Source organism: Vulpes lagopus, chromosome 1 (assembly GCF_018345385.1).
Source record: "Vulpes lagopus strain Blue_001 chromosome 1, ASM1834538v1, whole genome shotgun sequence".
NCBI lineage: Eukaryota > Metazoa > Chordata > Mammalia > Carnivora > Canidae > Vulpes > Vulpes lagopus.
The window spans coordinates 167502523-167519512 of NC_054824.1; the positions used below are offsets into that span (position 1 = coordinate 167502523).

Here is a 16990-nt window from a genome sequence, read left to right on the forward strand (position 1 = left end):
CCGAAATCTGGCATTGTGGTGCCCCCAGCTATGGTTTGCTTTTTAAAAATTCCCCTGGCTATTCGGGGTCTTTTCTGAATCCACACAAATCTTAAAATAATTTGTTCTAACTCTCTGAAGAAAGTCCATGGTATTTTGATAGGGATTGCATTAAATGTGTAAATTGCCCTGGGTAACATTGACATTTTCACAATATTAATTCTGCCAATCCATGAGCATGGAATATTTTTCCATCTCTTTGTGTCTTCTTCAATTTCCTTCAGAAGTGTTCTATAGTTTTTAGGGTATAGATCCTTTACCTCTTTAGGTAAGACTCTTAGGTTTATTCCTAGGTATCTTATGCTTTTGGGTGCAATTGTAAATGGGATTGACTCCTTAATTTCTCTTTCTTCAGTCTCATTGTTAGTGTATAGAAATGCTACTGACTTCTGGAAATTGATTTTGTATCCTGCCACACTGCCAAATTGCTGTATGAGTTCTAGCAATCTTGGGGTGGAGGCTTTAGGGTTTTTTATGTAGAGTATCATGTCATCAGCGAAGAGGGAGAGTTTGACTTCTTCTTTGCCAATTTGAATGCCTTTTATGTCTTTTTGTTGTCTGATTGCTGAGGCGAGGACTTCCAGTATTATGTTGAATAGCAGTGGTGAGAGTGGACATCCCTGTTGTGTTCCTGATCTTAGGGGAAAGGCTCCCAGTGCTTCCCCATTGAGAAAGATATTTGCTGTGGGCTTTTCATAGATGGCTTTTAAGATGTTGAGGAATGTTCCCTCTATCCCTACACTCTGAAGAGTTTTGATCAGGAATGGATGCTGTATTTTGTCAAATGCTTTCTCTGCATCTATTGAAAGGATCATATGGTTCTTGGTTTTTCTCTTGCTGATATGATGAATCACATTGATTGTTTTATGAGTGTTGAACCAGCCTTGCATCCCGGGAATAAATCCTACTTGGTCATGATGAATATTCTTCTTAATGTACTGTTGGATCCTATTGGCTAGTATCTTGTTGAGAATTTTTGCATCCATGTTCATCAGGGATATTGGTCTATAATTCTCCTTTTTGGTGGGGTCTTTGTCTGGTTTTGGAATTAAGGTGATGCTGGTTTCATAGAACGAGTTTGGAAGTACTCCATCTCTTTCTATCTTTCCAAACAGCTTTAGTAGAATGGGTATGGTTTCTTCTTTAAACGTTTGATAGAATTCCCCAGGGAAGCCATCTGGCCCTGGACTTTCGTGTCTTGGGAGGTTTTTATTAAACTCAACAGCAAAGAAACAAACAATCCAATCATGAAATGGGCAAAAGACATGAACAGAAATCTCACAGAGGAAGACATAGACATGGCCAACAAGCACATGAGAAAATGCTCTGCATCACTTGCTATCAGGGAAATACAAATCAAAACCACAATGAGATACCACCTCACACCAGTGAGAATGGGGAAAATTAACAAGGCAGGAAACCACAAATGTTGGAGAGGATGCGGAGAAAAGGGAACCTTCTTGCACTGTTGGTGGGAATGTGAACTGGTGCAGCCACTCTGGAAAACTGTGTGGAGGTTCCTCAAAGAGTTAAAAATAGACCTGCCCTACGACCCAGCAATTGCACTGTTGGAGATTTACCCCAAAGATACAGATGCAATGAAACGCCGGGACACCTGCACCCCGATGTTTCTAGCAGCAATGTCCACAATAGCCAAACTGTGGAAGAAGCCTCGGTGTCCATCAAAAGATGAATGGATAAAGAAGATGTGGTCTATGTATATGATGGAGTATTACTCAGCCATTAGAAACGACAAATACCCACCATTTGCTTCGACAGGGATGGAACTGGAGAGTATTATGCTGAGTGAAATAAGTCAATCGGAGAAGGACAAACGTTATATGGTCTCATTCATTTGGGGAATATAAATAATAGTGAAAGGGAATAAAGGGGAAAGGAGGAAAAATAAGTGGAAAATATCAGAAACTGAGACAGAACATGGAAGATTCCTAACTCTGGGAAACAATCTAGGGGTGGTGGAAGGGGAGGTGGGCGGGGGGGGGGGGTGACTGGGTGGAGGGCACTGAGGTGGGCACTTGACAGGATGAGCCCTGGGTGTTATTCTGTGTGTTGGCAAATTAAACACCAATAAAAAATAAATTTATTGTTAATAAATAAATAAATAAAATAAAATAAAATTGTGACACCTAAAAAAAAAAATCAACCACCCACCCCCCCCCCAAAAAAAAGAAAAGAAACAAAGAAACCCTGTTTTCTCAGTAAGCCATAGTTCTTGAGAGAAGGAGCTTCCCAGCAGTCATGAGGACTTTTGGTCCAGGCTACAGAACTGGAGCAGTGGCAGTGCCTTAAGGAGGATTTTGGTTGAGACACCTTATCCAGAAAGCCATCTGGCATTCTGTCAGAAGCTATTGAGTTCCTTTGGGGCACTCTGGACACCGGATCTTCTGTACCTGGTGAATGTGAGTAGTTATAACAAGCAGCTGGATTTGGGAAGAATTTCCACCCCCCAAAATTTTCCACCTGGGCACTGCCCTTCCCTTGCTCCTATTTGCAGCACCAGTCCTCACCTGGGCTTCAGCCCAGCTTCATCCCTGGCTCCTGTTTCTTGCCTTTGTTTTCTTTGATGAGGCTTAATGCTCAAGTCTGTGCTCACCCTTTGCTTCTGTGAGCATATCTTTTATTTTGAGCCAACTCAATGGAGTTGGCTTTGCCTTTGTTCCCAGCTCTATCTTGTCCCCTGTCTAGCACCCAACCCTCCCCAACCCAACCCCCTCTCACCAAATCCACATCCTACTTACTCCTTCCCTAAGCCTTGACTTCATGCCTGCCCACATCTGACATGAACTCCTTCTCCTGTCCCATCGTCCATACTGGCTCAGCAACCCCACCTCATTATGTGACAGCCAGAGAGTCACCAAGTCCCAAGCTGAGGTCCCAGCAGAGCTAAGGGACCATTCTTCTTTCAAAATACTTCTTTCAAATATAGTCCCAATAGCCTTCTCCAAAGTTAAAGAGATTTTGCATCTCAATAGCAAGGTCTCTAAATCCCTGTTCTCCATCCACAGTGTAGACACACCCAGGGCCCAAAGAAAGGAATTTTCCTTGGTAACCTATAGATTGAATACACATCACAATCTCAAACACTAATCCTAAAAGCCATAATGGCTTCAAAATTTTAATTGTACAGAATAACAATGAATGGAGAGGCTGTGACAGTTATACTTAAATGTCAACTGTGTCATTTTCCCCTTACTGACAACTGTTGAAGATTGAGCTACACATATTTGATTAAAAACTATCCCATAAACAAAACTGGTTTCCAAAATTTAGTTTTACTGGAAATTTAGAAAAACAAAGAGTGTGACTTGTCTTGCAACAGCAAACAATACCAGGAAAGTTTGGAGATTTTTCCCTTCATTATGAAATTAATAGATAGAGATGAATAGAAATTTTGAAAAAAACCCACAATTTTTAAAACTATCCCTTCATCATAATACAATGGTATTTCACAAATTTACATCATCATTAGACTGTATTTTTGTTTCTTACAACATAAATCAAAAGTAATTGATTTGTTATAAACTCAAATGTGACCTTGTTTATTATAATATAAGCATTTGGGGGCACCTGGGTGTTTCAGCGGTTGAGCATCTGCCTTTGACTCAGGTCGTGATCCCAGGGTCCTGGAATCGAGTCCCACATCAGGCTCTCCATGGGGAGCCTGCTTCTCCCTCTGCTTATGTCTCTTTATATATCTCTCATGAATAAATAATCTTTAAAAAATAATAATATAAGTATTTGTATAATGCTACATGGTCTTATAATTATTTTTTAATGGTTACGGGATGCCTGGGTGGCTCAGTGGTAAAGCGTCTGCCTTCAGCCCGGGGTGTGATCCTGGAGTCCTGGGATTGAATCCTACATTGGGCTCCCTGCACGGAGCCTGCTTCTCTCTCTGCCTCTGTCTCTGCCTCTCTCTCTGTGTCTCTCATGAATAAATAAATAAAATCTTTATTTTAAAAAAAAGGTTACATAATATCTTACAGACCCACTAAAACTGTTTTACCTAACCATTTAGGTAATAAATTGGTTGTTTCTAATTCTTTCCTGTTTTTTAATTAATATTGTTAGTGTAAAATAATAGAAAATATGTATTTATTGGTCTCTGCCCCCAGTTCCTGACACAGAGCTCTTAAAACCCTTGTAATTGTCTAAGTGACAAGAGCACTAGAAGAATCTTGGTGTTTTAATAGTTGGCCTTTGATCCTGGTTCTTGACACAAAGCTCGTAAATCCCTTGGAATTTCCTGGGTGATAAAAGTATCTTCTGTTTTAATGGGATGACTCTTGGTGGTCTCTTGGATAACTTCAAAATGGAGGCTGGTCACCAGAAAGACCAAGCCATGATTAGAAGCTTAGAACTGTCAGCCCCACACCTTCTCCAAATAATAGAAGAGCTGGAGATTGTGATAAAGATCATCACACCTACATGATGAAGCTTCTGTAAAAATCCCAAAAGTATGGGGTTCACAGGGTTTCTAGGTTGGTGAACACATCGACATGCCGGGAGGGTAATGTAACTCAACTCCATGGGGACAGAACTCTTCACCTTGGGACCCTTCTGAACCCTGTCCTGTATATCTCATCTGGCTCTTCATTCATATCTTTTATTATATCCTTTACAATAAACTAGTAAACTGTTTGAGCTCTGTGAGCCATTCTTGCAAGTTTTCAAACCTAAGGAAGAGGCTATAAGAATCCTGATCTACAGCAGGTTAGCAGGAGCACAGGTGACAACCTGGGACTTGTGATTTATATCTGCAGTGGAGGGAGTCTTGTGGGGCTGAGTCCTTAACTTGTGCAATCTGACACTGACTCCAGATAGCGTCAGAATTGAATTGAATTGAATTGTAGGACACCCAGCTGGTATAACACAGAATCACTTAATGTGTGGAGAACCCACAGATCTGGCATCAGAAGGGAAGTATTATGAGTGTAGTAATATTGTGGGAGTAAAGGAGTAACACAGGAGGATTTTTTTCCAACTCAGCCAGTAATACCTTTACTCCGTTTTTCTGAATTTAGAATATTGTCTCTTAGGCTGAAGTTCCAAAAACAGATCAATGATAAAGAGTATATAAAATAGTATAAAAAAAAAACAAAACAAAACAAAAAATAAATATATGTATGGTTCTTGACCTGTATTGCTAAATTTCTTTCAAAATAAATAACTGTATTAAGAAAAAATTTAATTTTAATCGACTTTTGTAAAAATTAAACATTGCCATTATAAAATTATTTTTATTCAATCAATTCATTATTAACTTAGCTTTCTTTGATTTGTACAGAGCATGAAGGGTTTGCAGGGAGCCTGATGTGGGACTCAATCCCTGGACTAATTACACCCTGAGCCTAAAGCAGATACTCAATCCCTGAGCCATCCAGGCATCCAGAGTGTGGCTACTTTGATCCACAAATGTTTCAATTCTGTTTTATGAGGGCAAATCTATTTTTTGTTTGTTTCTTCTGTTAGGGTGAAGACATTTGATGCATAAATATATGAGGCAAAGTCACCGTAAGAAGAAAACACACAAACATGTCCAATTATGTGTTAGTTGTACCTCTCAAGGACATTGCCATTGTTGTAAACCTTTTTGAAAAGTCTTTATTGGAATTTCTGCCAAGTACTACCTCTATACAGATACACACACACAAACACACACACAAATACGCACACATACACACACACAGGCAGATTTTGGAGTATGATACTAGAAGTGCAGGTGAGTACCAGTATAAAGAACTCCGACTTGAATTTAAAAAAAAAAAAAACATAAATTCAGAATGCTTGTATTACATGATTCATAAAGTGGCTTCTGGAAGTAATCCAAAGACAAAACTATAAAATTATTTTGACAGATTACAGACTAATTGACTGATCATCCAAATAATCATCCAAGGACAACTTCAAAGAGTGCTATATATAAATTCTGGATGTTTGCTACTGAAATCAAGTGGTGTTTTTATTTTATATTTAGTCACAACTTGTAAGTCCTGAAGCAATAAACCTGGTGTCAAATAAATACCTTTTACAAAACTCAAGAAAAAAGTAACCTTCTTTTACACTGAAAATGGCTATCAGTACATCAATTACACATTTCTGAAGTATTTATTGAGTACCTATTATGCCATCTGGGACATACTTCAAGAGATAGGAGATACATTTCTCCCCCAAAAGTTAATTGTGTCAGTTAATCATCAAAGAACTAATCAGAAAACATATAACAGACATAACTACACACTTGTATCCAAGGAACTTCCCCTACAGGTATAAAAGAGGCAAGGTAACACAGATATGATATAACAGCATTGGTATCTGAAAAAAAAAAAAAAAGACCAAGATGAGGGTAAAGGACTGCAAAAAATGTTAGCTGACAATATGCTTTGTATGAATTAACAATGTGGCCACCGAAAAACTAAACTAAACCAAAACAAAACAAAACAACTAAGACTATATTTGCCAATGGCACTAGGAGTTTAGTATTAGAAGCAAGTAACTGGTAACCACTTCACTCTAGCTTGTCAGTCCCTAAACTATAGCATTCAATTCTGTGCAGAGCTCATTAAAGAGAATTATAAACAAATGGGATTGTGTTCAGCAGTGTGCATAAAACACAGCTTGCAGGACTCAAAACTCGTGCCACTCTGAGCCTGTATAATAGAAGAGCTAGCAGAGGTAAATGATGGTGATATTGAGATACGTCAGTCTGTCATGTAGACAGGAGATTCTTCCCTATGGCTCTAGGAAGCTAAATACAAACAAAGGTTAAGAGATATCAGACCAATATAGATTTCAGATCAATATAGGTCAATGTGGGATGCCTGAGTGGCTCAGCAGTTGATCCCAGAGTCCCAGGATCAAGTTCCACATCGGGCTCCTTGCGAGGAGCCTGTTTCTCCCTCTGCTTGTGTCTCTGCCTCTCTGTGTGTCTCTCATGAATAAATAAAATCTTTAAAAGCTTTGTTTAAAAAAATATACAGGTCAACGTTTCCAAAGATGACGGGGCTGCTTTCCAAGCTTCTGAGTGCCCTCTCCCTTAGAAGTATTCAAACACAGACAACAGACATTCTAACATTGAGATCGCTACCATTAGCTAACTTCTCCTTCCCCAGGCTAAGGTAGGTTAAGTCAGTGGGTCTCAAATAGTGTGCAACAGTATCCCCAGGATGGCTTGTTAAGGCATAGATTCTAGAGTCAATCTCAGAGTTTCTAACTCAATAGGTCTAGAAAGAGACTTGAGAATTTGCATGTTAACAAGTTTCCACTTCATGGGGCTGGTCCAGAGAATCACTCTGAGAACAACTGAGTTAAAAAAACACTTGGCGGGGATGCCTTAGAAATGAAGATGTGATATATTAGAGTATTGCTCAGCCATCAGAAAGGATGAATATCTACCATTTACATCAACATGGATGGAACTGGTGCTGAGTGAAGTAAGTCAATTGGAGAAAAACAATCATCATATGGTCTCACTCATATGTGGAATATAAGAAATAGCGCAAGGGACCATAAGGGAAGGGGGGAAACTAACTAGTGGGGAAAAACTTAGATGCTCCTAGTGAATGAATGGAATGAAAAAGAGGCTAGCCTGGTTGAGGAGAATAATTTGAAAAGAGAATGAGAAATTAGGTGGGGGAAGCAAGGTGACACCAGAACATGAGGGACTTTAATGGGGGAGGTGCTTAGGGTTTTGTTTTTTTGTTTTGTTTTGTTTTGTTTTTGGAGGTGCTTAGGTTTTACGCTTCTGTGCTTAAAGCCAAAGCTAACTTGACCTGTAGGGTCAGCTTGATGGCTGCTCAGATTTCTAGTACCCATCCCTCTACCTTTTTTTCCCACAACATTAAGACAAGCTAGCACTTTTAGCATTCTTCGCTGGAATACTAACAAACCATTACCCTTTGCTGAAATCTAAATTGAAAAAGAGATCTCATCTTTTTACCATCTAAGAACTTGCCCTTTATTTGACACCTGGTAATACTTACCTAATATGTTACAGAATTATTTTAGTCAACTATCACCTAATCAGAGTCACAAAAGTTACTTATAAATTAGCCTATATTTTTTACATGGCTGATCTTCTTTTGGTTGATATCAGATGAATTTTGTGGATGGGTGACTCTATTGGAAATAAATGAGTCTTATCTTCAAACAAAAAGCAAGTATTATTTTTATATTTTCTTTGTTTTTAAAGATTTTATTTATTTATTCATGAGAGATACACAGAGAGAGAGAAGCAGAGACACAGGCAGAGGGAGAAGCAGGCTCCGCGCAGAAAACCTGATGTGGGACTCAATCTCGGGTCTCCAGGATCATGCCCTGGGCCGAAGGCAGGTGCTAAAACTCTGAGCCACCCAGAGGTCCCTTATTTTTATATTTTCAAGAGAGTTCTCCAATCATTAGCTGGGTAATTCTCTAGACTATCCCAAAGATTTATCTGGATATTGTATGAAAAAAAATTACAATGGCAATTAGTTCATTAAACTTGATTTTGAAAGGGGCAAAGGATTAAATAGGCATTCCTCCAAAAAAGAGATACAAATGGCCAATAAGCACATGGGAAGATGTTCAATCTTAATTAATCATTAGGGAAATTCTTTGAATAGATACTATCCAAAAAATGGAAAATAACAGTGTTGACAAGGATGTACAGAAACTGGAAGCCATGTGTGCTCTTAGTGGGAATGTAAAATAGAGCAGTCACTATAGAAAACAGTGTAGCGGTTCCTCAAAAAATTAAAAACAGGATTACCATATGATCCAGCAATTCTACTTGCAGGTTACTCAAAATAATTAAGATCAGGGACTTGAATAGATATCTGTACACCCATGCCATGGCAGTATTATTCAAAATAGCCAAAAAAGGGAAGCTATTCAGGTATCCATCAACAGATGAGTAGATAAGCAAAATATGATATATACATGCAATGAAATATGATTTGGCTTTAAAAAGGAGGGAAATTCTGACACATGCCACTTCATGAATGTAATGTTATAAGCCAGTCACAGAAACACCAATGCTACATGGTTCACTTAGATAAGGTACCTGGAATAGTCAAATTCTTGGAGACAAAGTCATTCATTCTGGGGAATGGAGAGGAGATGAAAAGGGCTCTGGAGATGGATAGATGGTGGTTCCTGGTGGTTAAACAACAATGTGAAGGTATTTTATGTTACTGTAACCCAAAAATAGTTAAGATCTTAAGATACACAGACACACTTTAAATGGCAATTATTTTGTTAGTGAGGTAGGTTAGTTATGCTTGTAATATTGATTTTATTTAGGGTTGCATTTTGACTCTAGGGTTACTTTATTTGCTCATTTTTAACATTGGAATTGCCATTTTGTTATTAATTTTCAGATGCATGTATGTAATAAAGATAAAACTCATTATCATATTTTTAAAAAAGCAATTGCTTAATTTAGACACTGCTGTAGGCAGAGATTACTTAAGAATTGCAGACACTTACCAAGGATTGCTTTCCCAAATGTTAAATAGATTTTATCAAAAGTTCAAACTTAGAACACTTTTCAGTTAAAAAATCAGAGATCCAGATCATCCTTCTTGTCTCTGGATTTAATTTAACATTACTTTACAAAATGCTGGCTGATCTTGCAAGTGTCATTTTTTATATTTTTTTGTAATCGAACAAGAAAAATAATGATAGACTGGATACACATAGATTAATAACAGTGGGCTTGCCTTATAGGATATTAGGTGAGGTGACTTCCATCTCATTACCCTCATCCTCCGAAAACTAATATCTACTTTGAAAAATTCACTTTATCTTTTGTCTTCCCCTCTGTGCATGAATATTTATTTATTCGGTTTCCTGAACGAAAGTTTAAAACATTATTCTGAGAATTGGTATTTGTCATTCAGAGTCATTCACTTACCGAGTGCCAAGAGAGAGGCTGAGGGAGAGGGCAAGGGAAAGGAACAGAGGGATGGCAGGCTTAACAAAAGAGCTAAACACAATTTTCAGGTTAAACAAGGTAATTCATTTCTAAAATTCTGGCTTCATTTTTGCAGTTTTAAAGAATATAAAACACTCATGTAGGGGCTGGAAGTTAGAGTTATTGCACTAGGAGGGTAAAGAGAAGGGCAGGAGGAGTTGGCAATGTCAGTGTAAAACTTAGACAAACAATAGCTCTTCCATGCTCCTGAAATAAATCTTAAAGCCAAACCAGAATCTTGACCAGGCACATCGAGCCAAGGAAAGTATCAAAGCACACTCCATGTCCTACACCTCGTGTCTATCTCTCACAAGGCCAGGGCACAGTGCTCTCCCCCAAATGATCTTAGATTCACAGTAGCAACACATGAAACCTTCTGTCAACAGAGCCGTGAAAATAGTGTTGGCCTTCCTGTCCACTGGCCCACGTCCTCAAAAAAGTCAATGGGGAACTAAAAGCAAATGAGTGCTGTGCCAAAGAAATTAAGTAATGGACTTTTGACACACTTTATGACTTTCAACATTCAGCATGTTTTTAAGAAAGAAATCAATGCTTATTCATAAAAAATTGTTTTCCAACAATAAGAGATACATTTTTTCAAAATGATATATTCATTTCATAGAATATTTATGGCCTTTAAAATATATCATGATATAGAAATATTTTTAATATAATGTCAAAGACTGTACAAACCAATGAAAACTATTAAATTACATATTTTTTGAAAAGGTAGGATCATGACTGATATGAAAAAACATTTGTCAAAGATTTTTATTTAACTCACTTTCAATTATTAATGAGGGAAGTAAGCAGATGTCTCAATCCAGAGAAAAAAATTAAAGAACCACAAATTTACATGGAATAAATGAACGTTGAGATAAATTTACAAATGGACACAAAACTGTCTTTTTCCTGATAGTGGGTGTCTGGGGTGGGGGTAGCATTCCCCTGTGCAGATGTCATTTCCAAATCTATAGACGTGACTTATTTGCATAGCTAATTTGTCAGTTATCCACAAACCACAGAGTTGAAAAAGAGCCTAATCAAAGACAAAGGTTCATATCCCTACAATTGTGTTTCTCAGTCTCTTTTTCATTATTATTTTCCAAAGCAGACTTTTTAGACATTTTTACCTCATCCTCTCCCCACTACCAAATTAACTACTCAAGAACAAGATCTTGTGGAGTAAAGTTGAACTCTGGAAAGCCACAAACCATTCTAATAACTAAGAATTTTTTCCATCCATAAAAAATTTTTACCACCTTTGGGTGATTGAGAACCCATGCCATATGGTACGACAATCCCCAGAGGTTCTGATATTCCTGAAAGATATCTAGCAATCTCTTTGTGATGTAATTTTTAAAAGTCATTCTATATAAAATAATATAAAATATATGTTACATGTGTATATTATGATACACATATATTATTATACATATTACATATACATGGGCTTCAAGAATAGTCTATGCAAAGGTCAGCAAACGTTAGCCTGGAGGCCACATCCAAACTGCCCGGTTTTGTAAGTAAAGTTTTATTTGGACACAGCCATACACATTTTTACAGAGTGTCTTGTCTTCTTTGACTATGATTCCTTTCACACCACAACAGCAGAATTTAGTGGTTGCAACAGAGACCGGAAGGCCGGAAGGGTCTCAAATATTTACTATTTATCTGTTTACAGAAAAAGTTTGCCAACCTCTGGTTTATGCTAAACTGTTGATAGTAATTATCTCTGGTTAATAGGATAATGAACTACTTTTTAAAAAATCTATATTTCCTATAAATGTTTTACTTGCTGATGGAACAAATACTTTTAAAAATTATTTATTGCACATAAATTGTGTACAAAGCACTTGAAGAATAGAAAAAATAAGACATGGTTCCTGCCTTTTAAAAAGCTTTAACCTAAAAAAAAAAAAAAAAAAAAGCTTTAACCTAATGATACTGAGGAAAATCTGTGTGTTTGAAGTGGGAAGGTTGTTGTATACAGTTACTGTATACAGGCTAAAAATAGGAGTAGATGGGGATGGCTAGAGTGGAGAAAAGGTAGTATTAATAAATATGAGCTGGGCCAATGTAAATTTTGGATTAAATTTTGGCCTTCAAACTTTAAGTATTAAAGAAAAGCAGATTTAATAGTTGATCATGACTGAAGTATTTGCTTTAAAAAATTATAAAAATAAAGGAGGAAATGTGCAAAAAAAGCCAAAGGGTTCACACCCTGCAGACCTGCTTTCTCAATACAGGAGGGGCACAGTCATCAGCCGAAAGGGAAGGGGCCAGAGTGGAACAAGGATGGATGGCTGTTGTAGAAAGAAGAGGGGATGAACAGGAACAGGTAAAAAGAAGACAAAAAGACACAAACTGTCTGGAAAACATTCTCTTTCCATTCAAATTTTATACTCACTGAGGTCATAAAATTTAATGTTATCCTAAAAGCCACTGTGAGAAGATATACAATATTTCAAGACCTAAGTTGCTCTGATTCACATAAATCTCTAATCTATTCCTATCCAAGTTTCAAGATATTGTAACTTAGCAGAGAAACTCAAGTCAATGTGTAGCATTCCATTTAGTTTATCCTTTCCAGCTCCCAGAAACATCCTTTTCCAGGGACTCTATCCTTGAAAGTTCTCTTTAATACCTGAATGTTAATATTATAGTTCCCTTAGAGGCTGTTCATCATAATATAGGACTCCTGGGTACTTAAACCATTAACACCCAGACAAATGATTTGTCTCATTCCTCAATTCCAAGAACTCAAGACCAGCAGCTCTCTAATTCCAGTACAATTACAGAATAAGGCCTTTACTTATTTGTAATATACATAGGCACATTAATGAGTCTTTTGGAAGACTGAAAAAAAAAAAGCACCTTTTTCTGGTTCAAAATTTTCCAGGAAGTCACTCTACAGTTACTAACATTACATTCAAATCAATTCAACAATCATTTAAACACTTGACCTGTCAGCCTTTGCCCAATCATGTTATCATGATAACCTTATTGTGTTCCAATCAGTCGTGAGGTGTGTCTCCAGTAATGTGTCACTAATGAAGGTTAAAGTACTGAAGTTTGCAAATTATTTACTTTTTTCAGAAATTTAAACTGATTCAAAGTTATCTCTATAATAACCATTCCCACTCACCTGCTGTTTAATACACGTTACTGAATGGGCCAGAAAGAAGACAGTAAGGCCAGCAACATGGACACTTCTCTAGGAAGTGTCTGGTTGGTGAACAACACCTGCCATTTGTCCCAGGCTGTAAAAACTTGTAGACAAAAGGAGAGAGTCAATGGGGAAAAAGGAAAAAGGAGGAGGAGGAGGAGGAAATAGAGGGAGATTGAGGGCACTGATGAAGGAGGGCAAGAAAAACAACTGGAGGAATAACAAAGAAAGAGGAGAGCCCAAAGGAAACAAAGAATGATCAGGAAATCCGAGAGAGTGGCTTAATAGAGACCAAGGGAGCAAAGTCTCAAAAAAAGGTGGTGAGGTGATCAGTGTCCATTGCTATTGAGAAATCAAGTAACACTGGTGATGCAAGGCAATTAGATGTCCCTGGAAACCTCAGCAGGAGCAGAAGGCTGACATTAGAACATGAATTGAAGAGTTGAAAAAGAAGAAATAGAAAGAGCATTTCCAGACTCTTCCTTCCTGAAGCTTGGCCTGTGGGGAAAGAGCAAGATAGGATGGTAGCTAGAGAGAAGGCTAAGTAGAGACAGACACTCTTAAGGATTGGAGAGACCTGTGCATGTGTGTAGGTGCTAACCAACAAAGCTGGGTAATTTGAAAGTTTCACATAAAGAGGAAATAATCAATACAACAAGGCTCTATTTCCAAAAAGGATAGAATGGGATAGGATCAAGAACAAGGAGTGGTCTTGAACAGAAAAAGCCACACTTTTCTTTCATAAACTGGAGAGGGGAGTCACAGTGAGTGCATTTAGAGGTCAATTTGTGGACAAAAAGCCAAAGGGTTCACACCCTGCAGACCTGCTTTCTCAATACAGGAGGGGCACAGTCATCAGCCGAAAGGGAAGGGGCCAGAGTGGAACATGGATGGGTGGCTGTTGTAGAAAGAAGAGGGGATGAACAGGAACAGGTAAAATTACTGCTGGGGAGTGGGTGTTGGGGGGAGGCTCCTGTGGCCCTGACTGAAAGAGGAGAGCCAGAAAGAAAAAAGAATCACAGGCACAATCCTAGGGAATGTATACACTTTGCAGAAGAAAGAAAGAAGGCACCAGCACACACATCCGAGAGAGAATGGACATTAGAGTGGGAGGAAAACTATGATATTTCTGTAGAAGCCATGGTAAGGAACACTCAAATGAAAGTTCAAATGGGGTAAAGATGGAATTGATTAACAGAACCCAAAACTACAAAGAGCTTTGGATGATAAATAGAAAAATACACTTGATTTGACAACAAGAAAGTTATTAATAGGGACTCCTGGGTGGCTCAGTGGTTGAGCATCTGCCTTTGGCTCAGGTCGTGATCCTGGGGTTCTGGGGTTGAGTCCTGTATTAGGTTCCCCACAGGGCTCCTGTTTCTCCCTCTGCCTGTGTCTCTGCCTCTCTCTCTCTCTCTCTCTCTGTCTCTCATGAATAAATAAATAAACCAATCTTTTTTTTTTAAAAAAAGAAAGTTATTAATAACAAAGAGCTTTTTTACAATGGTAAAGATTAAACTCGATTTCATGGGGTGGTAGTAAAGAATTGAGGACAGCTATGGGAACACATTCACCTTTCAAGAATTTTAGAGATTAATAAAGTGTGAGATAGACATAACAGTTTGAGGAAATGGTAGTGTTTGGTAGTATTTTTTATATGAGATAAATCTGAACATATGTGTGTCTATGTGTGTATATGTTTCTGGGTGTGTGTGTGCAGCTGCGTGCCACTGTAACTCAACAACTCCACTATCTTATAGGATTATTATAGGAATTAAATGAAAGCATGTAAAATAAATAAATAAATAAATAAATAAATAAATAAATGCATTTTATGAACTAAAAAGCACCATACTAATACTAGGTGTTATTTTCTTCATTATACATAAATTCTAACTTTTATTTATTTATTTATTTATTTATTTATTTTTAAAAGATTTCATTTATTTATTCATAGACATAGAGAGAGAGAGGCAGAGACACAGGGAGAGGGAGAAGCAGGCTCCATGCAGGGAGCCTGATGTGGGACTTGAACCTGGGTCTCCAGGATCACACCCCAGGCTGCAGGCGGCGCCAAACTGCTGCGCCACCGGGGCTGCCCTTATTTATTTTTTTAAAAGATTTTATTTACTCATTCATGAAAGAGAGAATGAGAGAGAGAGAGAGAGGCAGAGACACAGGCAGAGAGAGAAGCAGGCTCCATGCAGGGAGCCCGATGTGGGACTTGATCCCAGGACTCCAGGACCATGCCCTGGACCGAAGGCAGGTGCTAAACCGCTGAGCCACCCAGTGATCCCAAAGTCTAACTTTTAGAATATAAGAAATATACTTATGTTTCTTACCATTCAAAATTCCATTCGTGTTTTATGTGAATGTAGTCATGAATCAATGAACTTTATCTTCAGGGTTCTCTCCTTGTAACTACTAGAATTCTTGACAGCTCTGTAAGATGAAATCCCCAGATAAATTGAAACCAACAGTTGCCATCTCAGAAGTTGAACAGAGAAAAATGGAAAATTATGTTAAGCTGATTCTGTGGTCCTCATACACCTGCAGATTATAGGACAAAATACTGACTCTGGGGATTTGCTTGATTTTTCTTTCTGCTTTGGGATCTGTTGTTAATTTAGTGAAAACATATTTCTGCTGGGCAAGACTCAGGTAAGGCTTAGGTCAAGTTATAAAGCCAAGTCTTTTATCACACTCTGACAGCAAGAAAAACCATGTCTGCACAATGTCACCATCAAGAAAAAAATAGTTTGTTTTGCTTTGGGGCCTTTGGCTTGAGGTTTTCTTCATATTTTAAAAACCACTAAGGAGCTAGAAAGTTTATAGCTAATGGGTAGTAATTAAATTGTGTATAGGCAAAACTAAATAAAATCCATTAAGTAGTGAGATTGCATTACACTCTGTGATTTTGTCCAAATATTTTTGTAATGGTAGATTCTCAAACTCTTGATATTAAATCAGTGGAACAATCTTCCTGTTTTGCTACTCTTTTACATATTCAGGAGCGAGTAATTGAACCTATCTGAATCTCAGTGTCTTCATCTATAAAATCAAGATAATAAGAATTATCTTATAAATCTGAACATTCATACCCTTGTCAGACACAGGAGGCAATGGACATCTCACCCCTGTCTTCATAGAATTTTAGATATTCAAAAGGCAGTGTTACTAAAATAGCATTTTATCTCTTAAGCATTGAAAAACTTTGGCACTCAGATTTTAGCTCTGGGTTTGAAACAGAGAATCTGTGTAAAATCTAATTACAATCCAGGCCACGAAAAGATAAGATGAGACATACAACAGACTCTTCATGTTGGTCACATTAAAGAAAATGGGAACAAGATGGAGGTTAAAAAGATTTGAATGTTATTTTAATACAAGTCATCACCCTGAAAATCCATTGTATTTTATAAACTTCAGAAGGGTTTTTCTAAATATTTTTAAATTAATTTAAACAGTCCGTGTCTCTTTACACCTTTTAGTACAAATTAACGCACAGCTTATTAAGTCTGCATTTTAGGAACTATAAACAAACATAACTTTATGGAAACCCATATTAGTTTAAGTGAGACAGCTTTAAATTAGAAGACTTACATAAAACTATCAAATGTAATATTTGGCTATCACATATTTTCTCACATCTAGTGAATTTCTTGGGCTGTCCCCCAAAAGTCTACTCTGAGTAAAAAGATGCTTAGGAAGGAATAAGGACAATCTTTCAGGCTAACCTTACATAAGAAGCACATTGGCAGCAAATCTTCCAAGCCATCCTTGTCATATGCTGCTCTCTGCTAAAG

The 16990-nt window shown here is 37.7% G+C and overlaps 1 long non-coding RNA gene across 3 annotated transcripts in view; it reads right to left on the minus strand.

Moving 5' to 3' along the window:
* The window catches only part of LOC121474546, a 122805-nt gene extending 109355 nt beyond the window's left edge, over positions 1-13450 (minus strand). For all 3 annotated transcript variants that reach the window (XR_005983430.1, XR_005983429.1, XR_005983428.1), the window contains exon 1: positions 13164-13450. This is a non-coding gene — a long non-coding RNA (uncharacterized LOC121474546). The remainder of the gene's footprint in view (positions 1-13163) is intronic.
* Between the last annotated feature and the right edge of the window lie 3540 nt (positions 13451-16990).